Source organism: Sphaeramia orbicularis, chromosome 3, assembly GCF_902148855.1.
Source record: "Sphaeramia orbicularis chromosome 3, fSphaOr1.1, whole genome shotgun sequence".
In the NCBI taxonomy this organism is placed as follows: Eukaryota; Metazoa; Chordata; class Actinopteri; order Kurtiformes; family Apogonidae; genus Sphaeramia; species Sphaeramia orbicularis.
This window is the reverse complement of record NC_043959.1, coordinates 53,666,321-53,690,215: the sequence shown is the minus strand read 5'-3', so window position 1 is coordinate 53,690,215 and position 23,895 is coordinate 53,666,321. Positions and strand designations below refer to the sequence as shown.

The window sequence follows — 23,895 nt, the reverse complement described above, 5'->3', positions numbered from 1 at the left end:
GTGTATTTCTGGGCTGGGGTGTACGTTTAGTTAGTAGTTAGGGTTTGTGTGGGTGCTGCAAAAGCTGTGGATGAGTCAGTTGTTTGTGTGTGTATGTTCAGTGAGAATTCACTTTGGAGCAAACAGAGCATTGTCTGTCCTCCTTCCAGATCTAACACAACACTCTGATCTGGAGATTAGATAGGTTGGCTTTACCTGTTGGAGACTCGGAGGCCGTCTGTGGGGGCGAATGTCTATCAGGGACGTCTCAGCCCTTTACTAATGCTTCTGTTGCAGAACACGATGGTCTACAGATGTTCAGTGTCCAGATAAGGACATCAAACGCTTACATTAATTGTCCCAGAGAGCAGTTATCCCATAATAGACACACTGTAAACCAGACGTACACTGTGCATTCGGTTTTAACCTCTTTGTGTCATTATTTCCATTCCTCTCCATCTATCTCTCTGCAACAGTGACTGACCGTTTACTTGCAGGCAACAACTTGCCTCTGTCTGTGCGCTCTCCCTGCCCAATGTGGGATGTTTCTCCCACTCTAGCTGATAGCTATCATATGACGGCTCATTTGGGTAGACAACAAATACAGAGCTTATGACTTAAATGTACAGTCTCAGACGTATCATTAAGCCAATTCAGTCTAACGATGTCTCTTAGTTTAAAGATGTGCTCTTATCCTCCTCCTGAACTCAAATACTGTATAGGAGAGTCTAGTATGATCACAGTGTTCTAGTTGTGGTTTGCAGGGGCATTGCCCTCTTTTCAGATGTTTCACTTGTCTGCTCAGGCTCTGCGCATGAACTAAAATACTGAGTGTTTATAGTAAAACTGTTAGGAATCATGGAAGTTCTAACGCTGACGTAATAAAGATTTTCTAAAGCCGTGAGACTTTTAGGCTGTAAGAACTTTACAATTTGATTCTGAAAATTTAAAGATCAAAATTAAAACTGTGTTGTGTGTATCTTACTGCAGTGTCTGTGGATCTTCAGATTCATCTCTCCCCACTGAATGAGTAAATCTTGAAAATATAGGTCACAGATATAAAGTTTCATGTCTTAAAAAGGCTCCGTCTTGCTCTTAGCAAACTTAACCGAAACAGGAATCATGCATTTGTGATAGGCCGTTTTAGCAGCTTGTACACTTTAGTGTCCAAATAATCATTAAATGTAAGAAAACTGAATGAATAATTTGTGTTGTGTGTTTTAAAATGACTCTGCTTGTTAACCATATCTACTTATACTATGTTTTCATCTCTTCAAAGATTTGTTGACAGTAAGAAAACATATTAAAAAGCAGGAAAACTCCAGAAATCCCTTGCTTTTTCCTCAATGCATTTCGGCTGAGGTTTTTACTCACACAGGGGCAGCAGTCAAATAAGACTGCAGGAACTGGTAGCAGTTTGAAAAAGTACTCAGAGTGTGCAGCACTCACATGGTTTCATCTGTGGAATGGCAGCCAGTGTGCACTCCTGCCAAACCAAACAGAGTTCCCTGTCAACATCAGCTCTCATCAGTCAACAAACATTGGCGGCTGCTTCCAACATCAAGGCTGTGCCGTACAAGCGGCAATAGAAGCTCAGCAATTTAAACCCATTTCTTGGAATTTTAGCATTAGAATAACTACATTGAATATTGTAATTATTATGACATTATGAGCTGTTCTAAATACCCATGATATGGAGCGTTTCCGGCTTAAACTGTCAAAAATGGGATAGGCCTATGTTGTATTTTCTTAACTTGTGACGTTAGATTCTGTCAAGAGTTTTAAATGAAATCATGTGTGTTTCATTTGGTGTTATACTGTATTAAGCTGTCATTAATGTTTATTGTTACTTGGTATATTTAACTAGAATATACATCATTGTATGTGATGTGGATAAAGCTGTAACCTCTTTTATTGAGTTACCTCTTAGTGAAATGCTCTCAGGGAGGTTCAGTCACACCGTGCATATGTTTAAAGCTTTTATTGTGAAAGGTAATGAAAGTTGTGCAGCAGTTGTTCTTGCTCTTTATGCACATAAATTACTCCACATTCTTTACATCTTTGAATTCTGTTCTGCACCACAGAGGGTGAAATATCCAGATTCCTTTCTATCTTTGAGGAACATTGTTCTCCCCCCTGCATATGTTACATGGGGATATAGTTGTCAGCATTTCTTTCTGTCAACATGTCATCTATGGAGCATAACTGGTCCATTTTCAGTTTTCTTCACTAAACTTCCTACTATTTATCAGTTTTACATAGAAGTGATCCTTTTTTGCTTTTCTGTTTGTTGTCCATTCATCTTTTATGTTTGACATTATTATAAGTTTTCAATATATGTAGTTGATTTATTCATGTGTCCTTATCTGAAACTTCTCAACCTTTATATTGTCAGTGGGAAGATCAGTGAATTAAGCTAATATCTGTACCTCTAAATATCACTTTTTGATTTTATGGGACTTGGGAGGATCCTCCATCCTTGAACATTCTGGTCATTAAACTTTTCAAGGATTTTTCTCACAAAAGTGTGGGTACATTGGCGATCCTTGGCTCAGTTTGCACATATGACTTCAAATCAAGTCATTTTTCAGCATTTCACTATCATTAGTACTTCATATTTGACTTGGTTACAGCATTTTTTGAATGTGTTACAGGCCTGAATGACGGAAATGGATGTATGTTTACAATATAGGCCTGTTAAATAAACTAGTAAAATAAAATAAAAATGATAACGCTGACCAGACAAAACTTCAAATATAAAGCCGTCATACTGTCTACAATAATAATAATAATTAAAAAAAAAGTCAAATTAAATTCAGAAATCAATTAGGAACATTTATGATTTGGTGTTATAACTTAACTTTAATTAAAACATCTATGAAAAAGTTTCCGTTTGCTTCTCCTTAACTAGCAGTGTTCTGTAAACACACACACACAGGCACACCAAAAAAAAAAAAAAGAAAAAAAGAAAAAAGAGCGAGAGCCACCCACGCTGCATTGTTCTTTTGGCTGTGGAGGTTTTAAGAGCCTTTGTCACATGGAGAAAACTCACTGTGGCACCATATGTATGGGAAGCACGGAGGGACAGAAACGTCTGGCAGGTTCTTGGATCTCACCAGAGTGGAAAAAGAGCTGTTTTTCTGTTCATGTGTGGACATAAAAGAAATACAAGTCAAGCATTTAATGTGTCTTTCCTATCTAGGGAGTGTTCACTGATGCTGAATTAAAGTGACTGAATTGTTTCTTATTAATCTTGTGTGAATGTGGCTTTTGATGTGGGTGTTTTCAGATTATAATAGGAGTGGATCTGAGCCAACAACTTTACAAATGATCTTGTAGTCAAATACAAACTTTGGACAATGTATTTCATGTTTAGAACTGGCTACGAAGCAGACGGAGACGCCTCAGCCACTTGGATACACCCTTTTGAGATCTAGCACATGAAGTTTGTAGCTTCTGTTATAATGTTTTTCTGTCATTATTACCTTAATTCTATGCACAGTTTTAGTCAGACATGAGGGAACATTTACAGAACATTTGCTATTCATCTGTAGGATTTGACAGTGCACTTTTGAGGGGAGTAGAGCGGACCAGTTAGTTAAAAATACTGTAACTGATGTATCATATTTGGTATCAGTATCATCCATAGTGTTAAGTAACTGCCCTCAACACCTTATTACTTAACCATATTGCTTATTGCTTCCCAACAAACTTCAATAAGAACTTAAAAAAAAAAAAGTTTCTTTTTTGGAGGGTTGGGTGGGTTTGGATTTGCAGAAAAATACATCCCTTAGTTTTAGTCTGTTGTAACTGGCTGCCTGCGCTGTAATTTGAGAGACAACAGAGAAGAAGCGGAGTGTATAATGCATTACAACAAGGACAGGAAGACAGACGAGTTAAAAGGGAGCAGGCTAATGTGGTCATTTGTTTTGTGCAAACCCTTCAATTAGGCATCTTTATATGATGCAGTTGAGGGGAGGGGGGCTAGAGAAATTAGAGGAATGCAGATGGATAATGGTCTGAAACACTCAGGAGACACTGTAAAATAAAACAAACGCATAAAATGCTATTTAAACTGTTTTCCTCCTGCAGGAATTGATGCTTATGTTTTTGTTCCTGTAATTGGCCACAAAAAAATCTTCAAGGGCAGTTTTTTTTCATTTAGAAAAAACGCTTAATACCTTAGAATAATGATTAACAAAAATAGGCAAAACAAGCGCTGGAGCTGTTAATTATAAGCAGAGCTTCAAAGCGCAGTGTATCTCACTCTAATGCTTCATTGCATTTTTCCTCTTTTTCAAAGCAGTGTCACAACATTTCAATGTCTTATCCTGAAATGAACCAGACTGCTACTTTTCAAAGTCATTTCACAGTGAAGATAAATCTGAACAATTTGAAAAAAAAAAAACCCAACTCAAATGGACACAGTCTAAGTTGATGGAATATTGTCAGACACATAGCTTTGAGCTTTTCAACTTGTCACTTTTTCCCCCTTGCTCTTGGTTTGTCAGTAAGTCTCCCCTGACTACATGTTTTCATTCACCAGTTGTCCACACAATGCTCAAATATGCAGCCTGCTGAGCAGAGCTTCAGGGGAGATTTTTTTTTCATCCTGCACAGGTTTGTCGTACATCCATGGTAACCAACTTGTGTTATCCCAGCACCCCACAGGGCAGTCGTCAAATAAAACAGGAATAAGGTTTGCTATGAATCAGCTGTTGAGACGCCAGAGACAGTACCTGAGAAGAGGTGCTCATATCATAGCAAAATGTTTTGAGATCATCAGATCAAAGAAGAGACTTCTGCTGGAGCAACACTTTGATTTGAGGATTTATTTGGAGAGCGATGCTTTGCTTCCTGCTCACTGAGGAACTGGCGGCGTCTATAAATAAAATGATCAGTGTTTCCCTCGTGATACAGGCAGTACGGAGGGAAGGCTTGCTTTCTAATGTCTGTGCTGCCTCTGACCTGACACTCCGTTAGAAAAAAGAAAGTTAGGTGTTCTACTTACTCTAACATTAGTTTCTCAATGGGCGCCATGGCATCCGGTCAGTTTGGAAAGGTTGCCAGGCAACCAGCACTGACTCCTGCCTGACTGGTGCCACGTGAACATTTCAATTTGTTCCCTGACTAAACAAATAATATACAGTGGTTTAATTAGAGTTTTAAGGAGTGTTGACAGACAGATTTGTTTACCTTTGGAAAGAGCCTCCTCTTCAGCTCCTCTGCTGTTATACACATCATCTCCTGTTTCACATTCATTCTAGAACAGACATTGGAATTCTTTCATTCTTCATATCCAACTCTTACCCAAAGTTTCAATCTATTCCTTTGCAGTATCTGCAAATGTTGCACAGACTAATTTCACAGCTTTTAGGTTTGGCAAATATAATATCCCATCATATTTTGCTTGCCTGCTGATACATATCTTGATATTTTGTCTGAAGTGACTTCTTGCTGTGCACTAACCACAGAGGGAGAGAGTGACATCCTGTTGGCTTAGAAATATGCTATCATTTTATTAAGACGTGAGACATGAAGGATATACAACGTGGCTCTACCAGAAAAGGAAAAAAAAATGTGTAAATTAGAAGGGCACATAAAAAAAACATGTTTTCTGAATCTGCTCCGAAATCTTGTCAATTTCATGAAAGTCGGTGCAGTAGTTTTTTTTTTTTTCTTACATTATGTTGCTGACAGACAAATCAATAGACAGATACTCTTGTAAACATGATTTATTTGGCAGAAGTAAATATCTGAACATTTAGACATGAAAAGGATATCTGTCTGATATAAAAACATGCTTCTCGGATCACATTATCCACCTCACAGTCATCACAATTACATGACAGCTTGATGAGCATGCTCAGGTTGTGTGTTATGAACTAAATGCTGCTCACTACTCGACAGCTTCACATCTGGGGCATGAAGCTGTCAGGACCATTAACACTTTGTGGCTTGTGGTCTTTCTTCCAGTCAATGTGTCATTATGGTTTCCAGCCTGGGAATAAGAAAAGTTGTACTCAGCATGTGATTCAGGATTCCAGCAGACACAATAAGTCGGACCACCTTTTTATTTGCACTGCTTAGTGTGAACTACTGTTTCACTAAGAACACCAGTGGTGCTGAGATTAAATAGAAAAGGCCCGAGTGCTGGTATCAAAAAGCTGACCTGTTGTGCTTAGGGACGGCTGTTTGCACTCATAACTGCTTCTGTTTACTGCCTTTTAAAGTTGTCTCCTGTTCTTGGAATTAAAAAAGAACTCAGCTGATGGCAGAGGCCTCACAGCTTGACTGAGAGCAGACCACAGTCAGCTGTCAAATTAGTACAACACACTCTGTGCCGAACAAGGACTTCCCAGTAGGGGTGGTAGTAAAGATGTTGTGATTGTTGCCCATTAGGCAGAAGATATATTAAGAGTTTTTGTAGTTCCTTTTTTGTGCATAAATTCTGGTTTAGTCAAGTCCAGTACAGTTATTTGGCTAACGCCCATAACCCTGAAACCACAACATCCTGGGTTTGAATCCTATAAAGATTTTTAATTTCATGGATACAAAGAAGAAAGAAATCATATGATAGTCAAAACAAACTTAAACCTTTACTCCCAAAAATACTGAACCACATCAAGAAGCAGCACGACATAGACGGATGTGTTATTGTGAATCCGACTATAAGGAAATTAAGAATTTAGAGAAGACCAGAGACATGTCTCAGACACAACTGTAACATGACAAGTACCATTTTCATTATGTCTGTGATTCTCAGTATATCATTTATATAATTTATTTACATTTATTTACTTTCTTTGCCAACCATCTCTCATACCTAAAAAAAACTTTTAGCGAGATTTTAGAGAATTTAAAGAGGATAAAGAGAATTTATTTTATTATTTTCCTCATTAAAAATGTAATTTACCCGTGAGTCATTACTGTTCTATTTAACCCTTTCATGCACAGTGGTCACTCCAATGGACAGTTCTTCTCCAGCTGTTCTCTTGTATATTCATGGGTTTTGTTGTTTTAGTTCCATATCAGCCAACACAGTGGACACTTATGCACCATCCCATAATAACACACTGACATTCAGACCATTACTGTAACTGTACTGTTCTAGATAAACCTGATCTGCACTAACATGTTTGACTGGAAATCAATTGTTATCTGTTAGAAAAAAAAGTTTGTTTGTTTTTTTTGCATATTATCTCCATGAAAAGAGTAATAACTAGCATTAGAATATGTTAAAATGTGAGAAAACATCAGATTTTATTTTATTTCATTGTTTTCATATCACTTACTGATATTGGGTTTTAAACACGTTTCTTTACTTCAAAAATTAAATGCATGGACATTTTTGTAACTCCATGAAAAAAACCCAAAAAACCTTGATCACATTGTTTTTTTTCATGCCTATGGAGGAATAAAAACACTCAAGAAAAAAATCTTAACTAAGGTTCTCATAATTAATGCATGAAAGAGTTAAAGTTGATTTGTAGTTTGGAAATATGTTCTGCACTTGTAATATTGTCTTTCACTTTGGTGATTTATAAACTATCGATTCCAGCAGAACACAGATCTGATACCAGCTGATTCATTATTGTATTGTCCTTAAAATATGCTATCCTTAGCTTTCTGTAAATGTTAAATTTACATAAAATTCATTTATAAAGCTCTACCTTCACAGTGTTCTTCAGTGTTCCTAATGTTACATGTTGTAGTTCATTTTAGAAATCCCAAATTTTGTTTCCAATAGGACCTGAACTGGGGCTTAAAAGTCCAAAACCTCTTTTTGTCTTGCAGTGGAATGTGATTTAACTAGATCATTGTGGTCACAGATACATGATGCACTCTGATGGATAGATATGTGAATGAAGATGGAGTTTGATCGGTTGTGGCTGTTGCGTTTACTGGATCAACTGTTTAATATATCACTGCATCTAGTCATTTATGGCTCAGTTCTGCCATTGAATCAGTGCATTTCAGAGTCTGGATTTTCAATAAACACACAACCTTATTTCCTTCAGCTGTCCAGTGTGAATTCCAGGCTTTTCTTCCAGGCATATTATGCACAAATGAGCTCTAAAAGCAGAGCTGCAGCAGCCACTTACCTAACCACTCCTTTACAGTCCAAGAATTTCAAGCTCAAAACAGTAATTTCTTGCCAAGGACAGATATTGTGCTGTGACCAGGCCTGAGCAGAACTGCATCACTGACTACAGTAACATAGTGTTCTCTTCCAGTAAAGTTTCTATGTTGGTCACAAACTGGCCACTTGCCTCAGTCAGAGAAAATATGCAGCTTTTTTTAGGACGCTGCATTTTAGGATCTTTTGTCTTTTCTTGAATATGAGTTGTGCGTGCCCTTCAATAAATCCTTGGCATTTTGTTTTATCAGGCCAAAAAAATGACTTCAGTGGGTATGAAACATGCTATTTGATATGAAAAAATGGTTTATGGTTAGACTGTGAAGCACATGTTTTTATTTGTCTATCCACTGTGCCGGTAAGTGCACATTATATCAACTCAGTCATATAGTTAGTTAAGTTTTATTTTGAGCACATGAAATCATCAGACAACAAAGAACAATACGGCACAGACAAAAAAACTAAACAAAAACTTTTGGTGCTCGAAAAGGAGTGGGAAGAAGTATAACTTACAAACTCCCACCCCCTTTTTACAAACATAATTAAATTAATTCTGCTTCCTTTGCTTTGATCACACACTTTTTTCCTTCTTTTTTCTTCTTTCTTTTCTTTTTTCTTTTTTTTTTTTTTTTTACATTTTTGCAACACAAAACATCTATGCAAACCATTCAGCATAATTTTTTTTGTCACCTCACACCCAATCAGATTTGCATAATCAACATTTTTTATATAACCTATAATATTTGTATGCACTTTATTTACTACAATATAATTATTAATACATGTGATAATATGTCCTAATCATGATAATCAAATAGGCAATACACAATAATATTTTATTTTATGCATTCTTCTATATTATAACTAGATATTCACTCATTCAGATAATGTTCTATATTTTGTTATTATACTGGATTTTTACATCCTTTTAAATGCACAAATTGAAGAAGACATTTTGAAATTTTGATCCAGATTATTCCACAGACGTCCCCCTCTAACAGAGATACACTGGCTTTTTATGTTTTTTCTACACTTGATTTTCTTGAAGATATACAGGGTGTCCATAAAGACTCTTTACAATTTAACAAATTCATTACAAAAGCTAATGAATAGACAAATCTGTGGAAAAGATTACAAAAGGAAAAGTAGATATTTAAGTTTTTTTTGCCTCATTTAATCCACCTTAATATGGGAATCATTAGTTGCATGAAGCACATCCAGACGGTACTGGATTTCTATCCATGTTTTCTGTATCATAGGCTCATCAGTGGTATCAGTGATGTTTTACTTCAGGTCGTTGATGTCCTGTATTTTTGTTCAATACAGGATATCTTTAACATAACCCCATAGAACGAAATCCAGGGCAGTGATATCTGGTGAACGAGGTGTCCAGGAAATTGGACCATGCCTTCCAATCCACCGGTCTAGAAATGTTTGATTTAGGAACCCACCAACATACAGTCCCCAGTGTGATGGTGCACTATCTACCTGGAAAATGCTGGCTGGTTGAAGGTCATCCAGTTGTAGTGACACATATTCAGTCAAAAGGTCAAAGTAAACATTTGCAGTAATTGATTTCTCGTTGAAGAAAATGGACCCATGATTCGATTGCACATGATCCCACAATGTGATTAAAAACGTTGATAACCGCTGAGTATATAGAACAAATCTGATTAACAAATCTCATCAGTTGCTTTTGTAAAAAATGTTTAAATTGTAAAGAGACTTTGTGGACACCCTGTATTTGTATATTTTATACCATAGCTGGAGTGATATCATTTCAGATATCAAAGTTATAAAAACTCATGGTGAATGTGGAATATAAGTTACAGTGTGTTTGTGTTTGTGTGTGTGTGTGTGTGTGTGTGTGTGTGTGAGACCAAGCTAATCTGAAACTAACCAGTTATTACCTCTGCCAGGAGGTATTGTGATCACTTTGCTTTGTGTGTTTGTTTGTTTACATGTTTGTTAGCAACTTTACGGGAAAACTATTACAACCATCTTTACCAAAATTGTACCCACAGATAGGCCTAAGCCCTGGGACCAACCCATTAAATTTTGGGCCAAGTAGGCCAAAGTTCAAGGTCACAGCAAGGTCACAAAATCTACAATTTTCCTATCTCTCATCATTGAGCAATTTTCAAAAATTCATAAAAAATTCAAAACGACTCCGATTAGCCTCCAATTTGATCCACCCGTAGCCTATAACAATATCTTGTATCTGGCACAAAATTGTCCACATCCACTGTGGAATGTGGACTCTGTGGACATTTACATTAAACATTGAAAATCCCGTTTACCACACATTTTTCATTATAACTCAACAAATACTGATTGGAATTTAATATAATTTGACATACACATGACTGGTACCAAGCTTCAACTTTTTCTTCTGTATGGAACAACCTGGAAACTGTTTAATTTAAAAAGAAATAGTCGATCCACACATGCACACAGTTCGGGGTGCTTGGCGGTGGTTTACGTTCTCTGAACACTTGTTTGTACATAATTTCTCTCAACTTACAGAGTGCATTATATAAATACATACATTCTTGCTGTTTGAGTGTTTTTCTTCATCCATTATACACATTTTTTGATGTATCACATAGAGTTGCAGCTGTTAACTGTTTGGTGGTATCATGTGGTAGAAAAATAATGACTCTCATACTGTGTACATGTGCTTTTCTGTGGTATTGAGGAGTAAATACAACAGCACTAGAGCTGCACAGTTTACTGAATCATAGTCACACTGTCAGTTACACAGCCTGGCCCAAAAAAAGTGATTTTCTAATATTTGATTGAACCGCTTTTAGATTTGATTTCAATAGGCTTTTACAGTGTCACAACATTTTTCCATAGTGGCATTCATTTTTCACCAAAATTTGCAGGGTGGGAGAGTCAGACCACTGTATCAACTCAGTGAGTTTCTGTTCTGGACTGTGTGTTTGCCAGTCCATGTGAACCACTCTTAGACAGTTTAATCCTGTTAAATCCTGGCATCATCATCTTGGAATATATGTGTGTCAGAGAGGAAAAAATCCACTGATGTTCAGACCTGATCAGTATCTTAAGGTTGTCAGCTAATCTCATTTTTAATGCTGAACCTAGACCTGACCCCAGATCATAACACTGCCCCCACAGGCTTGTACTGTTGGTACTAGGCATGATGGGTAGTCACTTAATCAGCTGTTCAGTCCTTTGAATTTTCATCACAGTGTGTGTGTGGAAATGCTGTTATTTTCACTATTAAACATAGTTGTGAGTTTTTCTGTTTTATACATTTAACTGATCTTTCAATCACAATCTTAGATTTTTTTTCCTGACCAAATTTCTTAGTTGAAGGTGTTGGTTCATCACCAGGTTTTAATAATGCATTATGCAGTTCTTAACCCAATTTTCGTAGCTTCACCATTTTTTTTTAGTTTGTTTTCTTTGCTTGATGCAGGCCAGTAATTTGAAACAGACATGCATCTTTTCTACGACCATAGGATGTGTCTTCTATAAATATTGTTGAACTAGTTGGAGCTGAAACATATTCTGATGGGGACCTGTCTTTGCCCATGCAGTGATATCCAAGCAAACAGACTCAATTGAAATGATATTTACTACAATTTTCATTACGTTATATTTACCCAGATCATGCATCCATAAACAGTACAGAACATCTCACCTGCATGTGTCATTTCTTTCTGAGGTGCCTGTTAGAGTAGTTAGATTTACTGACAAACACACACCTCCTAATGTCTTCTGTTAAAAAAGGTGTGCAGCTTTGTTTTTTTTTTTAAATTTTTTTATTAATCTTATTCATTTCAACAGGGAGGGTTTTTACACCTAATCCCATGAAAGTGTTTCAGCTTTTATGTGGAAGTGTTTTTGTATCAGAAGTTTTTCTGGTTTCATTACTTTAGAGGTCACTTATAATTGACAAATATGTAGCTATGTACAGTTGTGGAATGTAACAAAGTAAAAGTACTTCGTTACTGTACTTAAGTGCATTTTTTACATATCTGTAGTTTACTTAAGTAAATTTATGGAGGGGTACTTTTTACATTTACTTCATTTTAGAGCAGGTATCTGTACTTTTTACTCCAGTACTTCTCGAATTGTGCTTGCGTTACACGCTACGTTTGTTTTCTTCTTCTTTTTGTAAATTGATTGTTTTACGATGCACACAAAGCACTGTGCAACTATACACATCACTGTAATCCAGCTGTAGAGGTACAACTGGATTGATCTTCTCTCCAAAAGGGGTGCGATTCATTTAAAAAAAAAAACTTTGAAAATCAACTCCTTTTGAAGTTGAATCATAAATACTAATAATATTCAGATTTAGAAATGTCTGGCCTGTTGATTACTGTGCCAGAAGATTCTGTTTATTGTGGGTCCTGTTTACAGTTTGAGGCCAGATCTTGTTATGCTTGTGTTTACTGTGTGCTCAGTATTAAATAAGTTGCGCAGTCAGTTATAATGCAGGTTCTTTCTTTGTATATTTACCAAACGTCCAATTCCATCACTTTTGATCATTATTTACTTCATTATTGAGTCTGGATCAAAAACCTACTTATACTTTTTACTTTTTAAGTACATTTTAAAATGAGTACTTTTGTACTTTTACTTAAGTATATTTTTCCCTGGATACTTTCACTATTACTTAAGTAAATTTTTTTGCCCCTGTATGTAGACTTTTACTGGTTATATATTATTATAGACTGTGATTTTTTTTTTTTCTGAAGCTCTTTCTTCAGTGTCAGTACTACCCTTGTAGATGTCTGCAAGTATCAGGGAATCATGGGTAATCATGGTAATAATGCTGTATTGTGATTCCAGCATTATTGTGGGGAACATATTGTGATTACATTGCATTACTGTGTTATTATTACTTTGAGATTCCCACTACCAAACTATTAGTTACATCAAGAAGGAATGCTTATTTCCCTTTATGTGTAAAGCAGTAGAAACCATCAGGGTATGTTAGTTAAGTGACTATAAGGTCTGATTTATGTGAACATGCTGATTCACTGAGGAACCGTGTGATTAATAGCTGCAAATATTGAATGTGTTGAACAGTGGTCGGACTTTTCATAGGTTATTCTCACAGCTGGCCTTCAAATCCTCTCCAACCTGCTCTGTGTTGCTTTGTGTGGGACCTTTCATTTTCTTTGTCCACAGGGTCTACAACCGTGCCTTCTTTGTTGTCACCCCTTACAAGAGGAGTGTGTACGTGTGTGCGTCTGTGTGTGTGTATGTGTGTGTGTGTGTGTGTGTGCCAGGCAGCGCAGGGGCCTCCTCGAGATTCCCACAGAATTGGGCTTGGCTTTGTGATTCAAGGCTGGACAACTGATCCAGGGGAGGACAGAGAGCGAAAAAGAATGCGAAGAAGAAGAATGAGCGACTCATGGAGAGAAAGTTGGGAGGATGCCAGATTCTATTGAAAGTCTTTTGCACAGTGTTTGAAGTCAGAGGATGAGGATTTAGAGGGAAGCAGGATTATTCAGAGTCAATACCCTTCAACAATCCAGACATTTGGGCTGCTCCGATGAAACAACACGCTCAGACGAACCACGGCTGTTTTTCCTCTGCTGCAACTGTGTCAGACACGCTGCTTTCGTGTAACTTCTAATCTTGGTCATTCCTCCTACCTAATGACATGCCCTTTATATGCATTTTCATTGACAAAATATTTCCCTGCAAAAGTATTTATCTCTAGTTCTTTTGTGTTATTTTAGTTTACATGTAATGTCTCCGACCACAGAAACCTAAAGCATGCAAACTGCAGTTTTATATTGTCTTCTGCTTTAAATAACTTTTTAATACCCAGCATCCTCATCTGGCATTCCGAGAGGTTTCTCTTGAGTGCTGTAACAGTGTCAGACTTGAACCTAATTGCTGACTCTCTATCATTCTGCCAGTGTTTGCAGTTTACTGTTGCTGCACAGAAGACCCAGCTCAGTTGACACATGTCTTCAAATCCTGGACTAGAACTGTGTCCCCGGGGTGGACAGCAGCACTTATGCACTCACACATCATGCAGACACACAGACACTGACTTTTTTCTCACTTTGCATCTGTCTTACATTTAGTCTCTTGCAAACACACACACACACACACACACACAGATTTCACACACAACCCCACTCTGCAGCCACTCTACTGCATAGAGATGAGCCCTAAAAATACACACACTTGTCAGCACTTTACATTGTTTGTCTCCTGTGTGCCCGTTTGAAATGGAGATTTATGGCTGCTGGCTGCTGTCTTAGGGCCATTTTCTCGATTAGATGATACAGCACAAACAGGAGCTGTATCTATATGACAGATTTACACAGTTTCTTTCCTTTTGGAGATTTATAGTGTCGAGGTGTGAGGAGACCAGCAGAGTAGTGTTCCAGTGTGATGTTTGTGTAGGAGAGCTGACTGTGCAGCAGAAAAATGTACGACTGTTAACAATGTACAGTAAAAACTGACTTGGCATTTACAGCTCTCCACGAAAAACACGATACTTTGATTTGGTGGTATGTTAAGTGAACAGCTTCAGCCATCATAGTTTGTTTTTTCTGGAAGTTGCCCAGAATTCTTTAAATAATTTAAATGTCCAGCTTGAGGGTAAAACAGTCTCAAATTAGGACTTTACTGTGCTACTTTAGATTCTTTCACCGAACATTTCCATAATAAAAACTAAGGAGGAACTGCTAGAATTTCAGCACAAACATATTGCAGTATTTATGAAAACATCAGTGTGGATCTCCTCACTAGGATGAGGATGTGTTTTTCAGGATTCCGCTTTTCCGTTTCACTATAGTTGTTTGGAGAGAAGAAATCGCTTCTTCTGTCAGTCTGACGGAAGGAAGTATTTCCTAAGTAAGGAAGGAGTCTCCAGGGATTAGCCTGTAGTCGTCTGGGCGATGAAATCCTAAACAGAGCAACACACAGCAGCACACCAACCCTACTGTCTGCTCCCAGTCTCCCTTCCTCTCCTCTTCCCCCCTCATCCTGTCCGTCCTCCTTACATGGCAGATATAATGGCATAATTGTCCAGCTTATCACTACTGTCCTGGCATGACTGACAAATGAATGTTGTTTTACTGGTGGGACTCCAGTTCAGTGCTGTGATAAGACTAATTGATATAAACTCTTTAATCCTTTGTCTGATTTGTCCCTCTGAGATATCGGTTTCCTGTACTCAGCTCAAATAAACCTAATGGGATAAAAATAGCACAGTTGGACTATTGGCACATCTTTTTCATTATACATTTTTTTTCATTTTACATTTTGGTCATTTTGAGTTCAGACTTTAAGACTTTTGTTACATGTAATTTACCATTTCTTTAATCAAGTGCAAAGACAAAGCAGAAAACTTCACCTGACTGTCATAACAAAAATATGTCAAACATGTCCTCAGCCCAGTTATGTCTAAACTGCATCCAATAAATGCATCTATTTAATCACACTTTTTTGCATTAGGGCTGGGTGATAAATCATTTAACTGTGTTTTTAGGCTAAATAGCCTTAGATAGTTATGTACCTTATGTACAGTGAAGTAAATATTTGCTTAATACTCAGAATCAGAATCAACGTTATTGGTCAAATTTGGCTTCGGTTTTTCTTTGCTCACAATGTCCAACAATCATGGTAAAAATAAAATTTCAAATAAACTCAATTAGAACCCTGCATTAGGTTTTGGCATTCAAAAGATGATTTAGGAAAAAAATTTGGAAGAAAAAGGACATATTTTAGAGGTTGCACAAGTTGCTGGAAGTTTCCTGGAAATTGACTAGTTTTGCATTTTCAGCATAGCCGAGCTGACCTGCTAAGAGAAGCAGTAGTACTATCAAAACCAAGGATTGAGGGCTTCATCTAGCAATATATGTATTCAGTAAGGCCGCCCACATCTGTGGTACTGGAGTGAAGAACTGGTTGGCCTGGCATTCTTCAACTCCAGTGTGGCACAAGAGCAGAAGCAGCTGATGGTTCACAACATGATGGAAAATGAAGATTCAGAGGTTCCACTGAAGCGTTGGGATGCCCTTAATCCAGCAGATTATGAAGGGAAGCAGATCAGTGATTTTGTCCCCACCAGCACCATGCGTTTCTTTGAAACTTTGGATCTGCCACAAACATTCTCCAGAATTCCTCCAGAAGACTGGGCTGATGATGAAGACTTTCAGAAGGCTGCTCAAACTGCGCATTCCAGAAAAGTTGTCAATGATGTTGCTGAAAGAGGGGTGGAGCTTATTCAAGACTTCAACTGTAGCCGAACAAAAAATGAAGATCACAAACAGTACTTACTCCAAGTTGTCAAAGAACACATGAACATTTTTTGTAAATTTAAATAAAGCAACAGTGGTGGCTGGACTTTCTAAGTAATATTTTTATGTGAGTTGCAGTTTGATTTTGAGAATAAAATTACAAATTATTGTAATATGCCTTATTCATTTGGCTAGTTATGTTATAGTATATAGAGCAATCTTCACGTGTCTTGTGCAACCTTTAAATATTAATTAATTTGCATAAAATTTGGACCGAAGTAATTTGGCCAGATATGGAACCAAATGCAGGGTTCTAATCCAGAGAATCTTGAAAAAAAATGTTTTGGACCACCCTAATGTACAATTTCAACATAAACCCAAACACACTTAAACATAGACCTAATATAAACAAACATTTGACTAGAGACAAGGACAACAATGGGTTGGAAATAGTTAAGATAAATATGAATAGCTAGGTAGATGTGAACGGAGAACCGGATTATTAAAAATATATGTCTCTGTATACATTATTTACAGTGGATTTATATTGTATATATATATATATATATATATATATATATATATATATATATATATAGTATACTCAAAGCCTGAATGTGAAATATCACAGGCACTTTCATCAAAAGAATCCAATAGTCCAATAAGAAAAAAATGCAAATACAGGTTTTGTTTCATAACTATTAAGTCATTATATTTTATATTATGAATAACAAATATAAATGAAAAAATGCACCTTATTAGTGTTACCAGCATTTTGGGTATGTTTTTTAGCATTAATGCTTTTAGGTATTTCTAAGTCTGTTTTTTTGTTTGTTTTTTTGTTTTTTAATTGATTTTCAATTTTAATGAATATATGATCATAAACACAACAGTATAACACTCCAAACAGAAACAAAAAACCCTTCTAACCCCCCCTCCTCCCACCCTTAGTAAGATCTACAGTGAATAAAATATTGATAATAATAAAGTGTATCGAAGTCTGTTTATTGTGAATTTCAAAGTGTGTTATTCCAATTTAAAGCTGCAGTGTTAATCGTCTCTAACATCACCAGGCAAAAAAATCCATAAATACCTTTCAGCACATTATAACTAAAGTGATTTGAGAGGAAACAAGACTTCTGCATCTACTCCCATTGTTGTTTCAGGCTGTTGAAAATATTTAGTTCGTCAGGCGTTTTCAGACAGGGAGGGGGTTAAACATGTGATTGACAGCTGTTATTACCAATTGCTGATCAGACCCGGTTTAGACCTGGACATGACTCACTGCTGTACCCCATGTCACTAAACAGAAGCCTGGAAAAGTGGCGTCTTTTTTCCATAACAGCATGAAACAGCTTCCCATTCATGTTGGGTTATTTCTGATCTTTTGTTATTGTCTCCTGTTGCTTTGACCTGCAGTAGTTTGTGTGATGTTTTCATTCTGTCACTGCTGAAATGTTATAAAGTTAGATGTTGACTGTGTTCAGATTCACACACTAGTAACTCAGGCTGCAGATGTCAGACGGTGTAGTAATCCTGTTTTTTTACAGAACCTTTGCCAAAGCAAGGAACGTCACAAAATATAATGCTGTGGACTTTTTAAGATGTTTTTTTAAGAAGTTAATGTTAAATATGGCTGTGTGCAAATTGAATCATGGGTGACTGCAATGAGCAAAGAGAAACATTAAAACTGACACGACTTCATGCAACATGAAACTGTATTGATTAAAATGGTGTCTTATTCTGTATCTTGTTTGAAGATATATTGATTAGGGGTGTGTATTGGCAAGAATCTGGCGATACGATACAAATTACAATACTAGGATTATGATACAATATGTCGCGATGTATCATGATACTGTTAAAAAGGCTTTTTTTTGTTTGTTTCTTTATAAAAAAATGATTATTTCCTGGAAGAATTGAATTACACCAGAAATATGTACAAATACTAAACACATTTTTATTTGATCACAACAGGATCTAATGTTATATCACAAAATGTTCCTGTTAAAACTTAAATTATGTTTTACAGACATTACAGATTAAGATCCTGCTCAAGTGTTCATATTCTATTAGTTCAGAACTAACATCATAACATTATTTTGTGCAATCCCAACAAAGGAACTAACATCTGCCTCTCTCAGACAGTAGAAAGTACTTTTAGGATGCTTCAAATAACCATTATTTAATAAAACAGTGTTAAATAATAATAAATAAGATATAAACAATAAAAAAAAAACAAAAAAGAAAAATTAACCTCTGCCATATCTGCATTTAAATAAATCCCTAAACTATTGATATAGTACTTTTTAACCCTTTCATGCACGAATTATGAGAACCTTAATCAACATTTATTTCCTGAGTGTTTTTATTCCTCTTTAGGCATGAAAAAAACAATGTGACTGAAAATTTTCTTATGAACCTATTTTTCATGGAGTTAAAAAAAATGTCAGCTTGACACCATGCGTTTAATTTTGGAAGCAAAGAAACATGGATTTACTGATATATCATGTAAAAACTATGAAATAAAAACCTTTTTAATGCTGCTAATCTGCTGTTTTCTCACATTTTAACATACTCTAATATTAGTCATTACTCACTTCATGGAAATAATATGCAAAAAAAAAAGCAAAAAAAACCCCTTTTTTGTTAAGAAAAAAAAACAGTTAATTGCAGTTGAGTAACAATAACAAGCAATTGATTTTTTTTTTTTTAGTTTAGTTTATTTTGAATACGCAACAAGACAAAGTAATCTTACTTAGTCCTTTGGAAAAAAACAGGTAGTAAGAGGACATGGAAGAAAACAAAAAAACAAAAACAAAACTTATGCACATACATGACTTCATTTGCACATTCTAAAAGGAGTGGAGGAAGTATAATTTATTTAATCCCACCCCTTCAACACTCAAACATGTTACTGCAAATCAGGTTTATCAAGAACAGCAAAGTTACACTAATGGAATGAATTACAGTGTGTGGGATGATGCATAAGCGTCCACTGTGTTGACTGATATGGAACTAAAACAATAAAATCCATGAATATACAAGTGAACAGCTGGAGAATAACTGTCTACTGTAGTGACCACTATGCATGAAAGGGTTAATATCGATACAGTATTGTGAAATGAAATATTGCAATATATTGCTGAACTGATATTTTCTAACACCCCTAATATTGATGTGCTTCAGAAATCAATGTAACACCCATCTTCAATTTTTATGATCCATATTCATACAGTCATATCATTGTTAATTATTATTGATGACCTACACACTGCCCTGTGTTTATATGATCACTCAACTGCTGTCAGAGGCACAGGGATGTGAACAATCTAACCATTCATTAATATTTAAAGCCAGACATTTCAATTACTTTCCCTCTTGTAGCCTGAGATGCTGATGCCCATTCGAAGCAGCATCAACAGAAGATGATGAAACCCAAACGGTACTGACATCTATTTGTCGGTAAAATGAATGTCGGATGCATCCATTTGTTTTGCAGACATGTTCACGGTGCCTTCAGAAGTCATACACTCCATCAGGATCTATTGTAATTAGAGGCTCATCTATAATATAATGGTGCCTCCCAGTCAATGTGGCGAAATTGCACAAGCCTTCCATTTTCAGACCCTTGAACCTAATGTTCCATGTTATCTTTTTATAAATCTAATGTCATTATCCAGTTCAATAGTGTAATCACTGCCGTGCTGTGTGCATTATGTTTTCTTTTCATGCTTAGGACAGCCCTGTTGGCTCCTCCACTGGCGTCTAACAGCTCCCTGAGGCCAGCCACAGGAAGCCCTCAACAGCTTCACACAGAGCCACCTTTGAAAGCTAATGAAAGCTTTATTATGATTTTATTATTTTCACTCTGGCTCTTAAAACTCCATGTGCTCACTCTCCTTGTCTTTCTGTCTGAGTTTCAGTGTGCGTATGCGCTCTCTGAAAACATTTGGACGTCAATTTGTGTTAAACCTGACCTGTGTTTCTACATATGCTGCATGTATGAAAGGATATTTGACCCGTACATACCACACGCACACACAGTTCTCTACAAGAAGCACTTGTGCCCCACTTTATTGACCCTCTCTGCTTCTTTTCCTGAACGGCATATTAAGGGCTATGTTCACAGCAGAGCTCTGTTCTTTGAAGTGTTCAAGAGCTGCAACAGATCCTCAAATATTGACTTTTAAGCCTCGTGGAGGAAAGAGAGAGCAGCGGAGAGATGGACTAGGGAAATGTTCTGACAGAGGGGAAGTGGGTTTTGTTGTGTTTCAGGTGGGAGTATTCAGATTTATGACAGAATATAAATATTTGTTTGTCAACTGTGTTAGACGGAGGAGTGTGTTTATTGATGTGGAGGAGGAAGTACACAGAGATAATAGTGGATGGTAAGCCACGCTTGACTCCAGGCAAAGCATTTTAAAATCACTAATAGTCTTAATCCTGTCCTCTCCTGTCCTCTCCTCTCCTGTCCTCTCCTCTCCTCTCCTCTCCTCTCCTCTCCTCTCCTCTCCTCTCCTCTCCTCTCCTCTCCTCTCCTCTCCTCTCCTCTCCTCTCCTCTCCTCTCCTCTCCTCTCCTCTCCTCTCCTCTCCTCTCCTCTCCTCTCCTCTCCTCTCCTCTCCTCTCCTCTCCTCTCCCCCCCTCCCTCCCTGACCCAGAACACACTTCTGTAACACCTCTATGCAGGCAACTGTTTTCAGTTTTAAAACAATGCCCTCTTTGTTGAAACTAAAGATGGAAGGAAAAAAGAAAACATCCCAGGGCTTTTTAAACTTCTCCCGTTCTCTGCCTTGTTCAGGTGAGAATGGCCACTCTGTTGGTTGTTGCTGTAGCACTGCTGCATAACTTACACAAAAAGAAATATTTTAACACAGGTCAGTCTGATATGGCCTTTCCAGATTTAGATGTTATACTCTCCTACTTCATTCCGACGTGATTGCACACTTCCATAAAGGCCCAGTCTTACTTGGAGGTTTGTTTGTAGAAATAAAATAGAAATCAGGTGTACAGAGCTCCTTCACACAGACTGAATGACACCTTCTTTACTCTGATCTCCTTCTAAATTTGGACTGTTTACAAGGTGTCACTTGTTTTCTGGATGCTGTCATATCACAAAGATTTATTTGCCCGATCCTTTCTCATGTCACTCTTTTGTTTCTTGCTTGTTCGTTTGCTCGTCTTCCACCAGACATACAAAGCTATGACTGCCAAAAACTTTCTTTTTCTTTTATCTAAAAGCTTTACATTGTGTACCCACACCTACGTGATAACAGACCGTCTTGCCCAGCCCTCAGAAAATAGCATGCTATGCCTGTGTGGAAATCTGCCATGCCATAGCAGAAAAGATAATTTAATACTCTTATCACGACGCTGACAAGCTGTATTTTGTGGTTTTTGGTGAGCATGCTTTAACAGTATAAACGTACACGGGGCTTCTCACAGAGATGACAGCCTGGTTTATTTTTACATTCTATATCCGGCAGCTTAAGAGTGTGTTAGTTTGTTAGGATAACTCGGTCAGACCAACCCAATCTGCAGTTTACAGCTGCGGAGGGAGACTGAAATAGCCCTTATTTATTACCAAGTCAATTTAAAGCTAGTTTGAGCACATTTTCAGGAAAGGTGATTTATATAGGGGGAAAGTTAGAATGAGTGTTTGATGCAAGGTAAATTCTAGAAGGTGTAGTGTAATAATCTTGTACTTTTGTAAGCCTTAAGTCATTATCAGTGCAGCATTGTAGTTTTTCTTTTCCACTGCAAATATTTGTCATGAAACCACTATCATCAAACAACGTCCTAGAACAACAAAGCACGCAAGGTCTGTTCCACCAACATACCACAATGAAGAAATAGTTTTGTGTTGACTGCGCCGCCCTGTAAGTCATTGACTTTCATTGTGCGCCTTTTTCTGTGAGTTGATGGCTGAATCCACAGAGCCACTGACTCATCCTCTCTAGATGGAGAATGGCCTTTTCTGCAGCCTATCAGATGTCACTGCTCTCCTCTGTTGTGGTCACAGCCATTCAGAGAGGATGAATCACATTAATAAAAGACATCTTAGTGTTGCTCAACAGCACAGCTGAGGTCAGCCGGTGGCATTTGAGCTCCGTAAACCTGGAAACGGGCAAAACTTCAAACACAGGTTTAGTTGCTGCTGATGTGATCACTTTAGACACGTTACAGTGCACTTTTAGGATGTGTATACTGTATCAGCTGTGTGTGTGTCTGTGTGTGTGTGTGTGTGTGTGTGTGATAGAGGGAAAGGGTGCTTTTGGTGTGTTTGTGTTTTGAGAGGGTCTTCAGCTACAAAGGCTCATCCAACTGACTGATCTCTTTCCTCAGTGACACTCTTATAATACTGATATGCACACCATACTGAGAGGAATATCCACAAGGAAGCAGCTGATGTGACTGTTGTGGTTTTTACATGGTAAATATAATAAATGTCTGTAGTTTCAGGTGCAAAATGTTTGGTTAATTTATAAAGTGGTCACAAAAAACAGCATTATTTCTGGGGAAATCTCCTTTTCTTTTAAAAATTTTAATTAAAAATGTCTCCCTCTGCTGGACAATGTAACCCTCTACACCTTCTTATTGCACATCCTTCCTTCTATACCTTCGTATTACAATTTCCACAGTAATTTTCCTTTTCATCTGCATCTAAATTTCGATCTGCTCGCAAATATTACAGTCACCTTCGAAACCAATCACACACAGAGGGACAGAGAGACATGGTCTAATAGGCTGAAATAAAAATCTGTCTTTTTTTTTTTTTTTTTTTTTTAAGTGCCAACTGCCAGCAGCCCTGACCTCAAGTGTAACTCATCATTCGGTTAGCCTCCCCTGTCACAGTTAACCAGATCATCCTACATTAAAGAAAATGAAAAGCACAGCAATTATAGGAGAAAGAAAGAAAATGAGCTCAGATTTAAAAGCCTTTTAGACATGGAGGAAAAACTCGACTACTGGGAAATGATACTGAAGGGCCTTTGTGACTGATATGTAATGGCCTGTGTATGTGGATGATAGCCAGTGATACCCAAGCTTTTAGACATTAATTGTTCATATATCAGAGAATTTATTTAGCATTCTAACAGGCAGGTTAGTGAGGGGTCTGCATACAGATTAGCAGCATGTTGTAATCGTACACAGCGGGGATTACATTTTACAGAGAATGTCTTAATCAATCATCTGAAAACGAAATATTTATACACAAAAATCTGTTTATACTTAAATGTGAAAGTGAAACCACCTCCTCAGTCGTTTTATTCCACATGACATTTTGTGCATATATGCTTTATTTTACGCTTTATGTGTTTCACGTCCTATCGATACTCAGCATTTTAGTCCAGTTTTTGTTTTGTACTTGGATTGTGTGAAGGACTTACATTTACTGTGAATAATATTCCACTAATTCACACTCAACCCACTCTTTCAACTCTTCACCTCATTAACTGTGATTCTCGCCATGTTTCCCGCTGCTTGGTAATTGAAACAGGCCAGACCTTTAGTAATACTGTTTGGG

The 23,895-nt window shown here is 37.1% G+C and overlaps 1 protein-coding gene across 1 annotated transcript in view; it reads left to right on the top strand.

Annotated features, from left to right (window-relative positions):
- The window catches only part of gpc5a (glypican 5a), a 191,393-nt gene that overhangs the window by 7,504 nt on the left and 159,994 nt on the right, over window positions 1–23,895 (top strand). The gene's annotated exons all lie outside the window — the stretch shown is intronic.